This window comes from Eptatretus burgeri, chromosome 2 (assembly GCF_056783735.1).
Source record: "Eptatretus burgeri isolate ZD-2024b chromosome 2, Ebu_testis_v1, whole genome shotgun sequence".
In the NCBI taxonomy this organism is placed as follows: Eukaryota; Metazoa; Chordata; class Myxini; order Myxiniformes; family Myxinidae; genus Eptatretus; species Eptatretus burgeri.
The window spans coordinates 156,255,895-156,258,394 of NC_140962.1; the positions used below are offsets into that span (position 1 = coordinate 156,255,895).

At 44.0% G+C, this 2,500-nt stretch overlaps 2 protein-coding genes and 1 long non-coding RNA gene across 5 annotated transcripts in view; 1 reads left to right on the forward strand and 2 right to left on the reverse strand.

The window, feature by feature from the left end:
* The window catches only part of LOC147033655 (tubulin alpha chain-like), a 497,880-nt gene that overhangs the window by 147,548 nt on the left and 347,832 nt on the right, over positions 1–2,500 (forward strand). The window lies entirely within an intron of this gene.
* Positions 1–2,500, reverse strand: part of LOC147033657 (uncharacterized) — a 45,443-nt gene that overhangs the window by 5,943 nt on the left and 37,000 nt on the right. The window lies entirely within an intron of this gene.
* Positions 1–2,500, reverse strand: part of LOC147033658 (uncharacterized) — a 6,334-nt gene that overhangs the window by 2,788 nt on the left and 1,046 nt on the right. Inside the window, exon 1 of the mRNA XM_085871743.1 lies at positions 1–2,500. This exon is cut by the window's left edge and continues 2,788 nt beyond it; it is cut by the window's right edge and continues 1,046 nt beyond it. The gene's annotated coding sequence lies outside the window, so the exon portion shown is untranslated.

The following is a 2,500-nucleotide window of genomic DNA, read 5'->3' on the forward strand; positions in this document are numbered from 1 at the left end:
AACACCAATCCCAAAAGGGGGTCGAGGCAGGTCCTCACTGGGGCATATAGATTATAGTAGACATGAGAGCGAACATTCTGTATTTAAGTAGATATGCGTGCGGACTTACACACTTAAACACCGGCTGTCTCACACACACACACACACACACACACACACACACACACACACACACACACACACACACACACACACACACACACACACACACACACACACACACACACCTTTTACATGTATTTACAATTCACATATTTCACTCTCGTGTTCCCTGGTTAAATAAATAAATACCGGGATTGTAAACACACGGCTCATCATATCATTCGATGTTGACGTCACAATGGACGTTTGATGACAGATCGCCTCCCATGCTCCTGAGCAGACTGAACTCCCAAGCCGTGAGACGTCACGTTTAGGTTTGTGTTGTCTTTCAGTGCTTTAGACATCATTTCCTGTGCTACGAAAGGTGGATGGAGGTGATGTTTTCACCCCTGTTTTTCTGTCGAATTATATACAGTGTCTGTCTGTTTGTCTGTGAGCAGGATATCTCAAAAAGTGGTGGACAGATTGGGACAAAACTTGGTGGACAGGTTAATTTTGTGACAAGGAAGAATCGATTCGAGTTTGGTTCAGGTCCAGATTCAGATCCGGCCTATCGGTGGGAAACAAAACATAACCTGTTCAGCCTGGCAGAGGGAGGTCCGAGTTCTACAAAGTATCGTACTAGTTCCAAAATTGTTTTTTTTTCAGGTTCTGTGCAAATACATATTGTTAGGGAAGAGGTGAAGTGGTTTCAACCAACAAAGTGAACGTAAGAAGTTATTGTCCAGTACGACGGAGGGAAAGGTGTGAAGGTACACAAGTGTGTAGATAGACGTGAGGAACACATACCCACGAGATAGGGTCCAACTCCATGGTTACCTGGAGCCATTGCAACATCATGGCTAAAACCAAGATGGCGGTCATGCTGGTGAAATGTGCTGTGTATCGGAAGTCTGGTCGTTCCGCATTTGAATAACCCAAGATCGATGGATCGCGAGTCTTCAAATACCCTGATCACCTTTCGTGTACCGTGAACCTCGAGCCGGCTTCAAGTCCACAGCCGTATTACCGTTACTAATGAGGTTAGCTTTACGAATGTCGAATCACTCTGGCAGTCACGCAACACATCTTAACTGATTCGCCGAGCAGAACCAATGGCATGCGCTGCATTCTTCGCTCTATAGCCCAATCATTTATTGATGAACCAATCACCAGTTGACATGTGCCGCCATCGGGACAGAAAGGAGGAATCAGGAGACTAAATGGTTTTAAGCAGACTAGTACGTACCCGTACGTGTGTGGCCGTACGTACAAAGAAATAATAATAATTAAAAAAAAAACTTTCAAACCGTTTGCTAGAAACAACCACACAGGCCGTTCCTTTGCTCTCGCATGCCTGTACGTGCATGACCGTACGTGCAAAAAACAACAACTTTTGAACAACCACACAGGCCATTCCTTCACTATCATAAACGACGACTGGATTGGGGCAATGTGTTTTAGAACATCGAGAAAGAAATCGAGAAAGAGATCGAGAAAGTACAGAAATCGAGAAAGTACAGAAATCGAGAAAGAAAGAATACAGTAAGTTGATAAATCGAGAAAGAATACAGTAAGTCACGATCCCGAAGTCCGGAAGTTAAGTCCTCACTGTCCGGAAGTTCGCATATCGCAGCTACGATTATTAGCAATTTAGTTTTAATGGCCAATTATTCAATTAGCGCCAACGTATTTTGCCTTTTCGCAATGTCATCACAAGGAAAAACAAAAAGAGAAGAGCAGAGAAGAGAAGAGATAAAACAAAACAAACAAACAAACAAAGAAAACTGTCAAACAACTACACAGGCCGTCCCTTCACTCTCGTAAACGACAACTGGATTGGGCCATTGTGTTTATCTATAAATGCGCATAAGAAATCGACAAATTATTAGAATACAGTAAGTCTTCACTATCCGGAAGTGGTGCGTGCCCGTACGGAATGTTCACATGCATTCCACGAATTATCGCTTGCATTGAAGTAACAACTGCTGTGATACTTACACACATAGAGTTAATTAAAATCAAAATTAAAATCAAGTTTACGTCCCTGTCTTTGCTTGCCATGACACTCGCGGCCATTGACCATTGCCACTCCTATGCCACGGTAACTAAGGCACCGATCCCCATCGTAACCGGCACGGCACGTGACATCATCGTCGGCCGGCCTTGCACCGGCCGACGCAGCCACACCTACACAGCAACGTGTCTTGCCATTGGTTTGGTAAATAAATGGCCATAACTTAGGAAGCACTTGTCTGATTAATATCAAACCTGGAAAAGGCACATCCACAGGGCCCCAGCAATATACCTGGCAAGTTTCAATTAGATAAGCCCAGTGGTTGTCGAGAAACAGTGGTCACAGACACACAGACACAGACACAGACACGACATTGCTGGAATTATAGATGGATGTACAGTT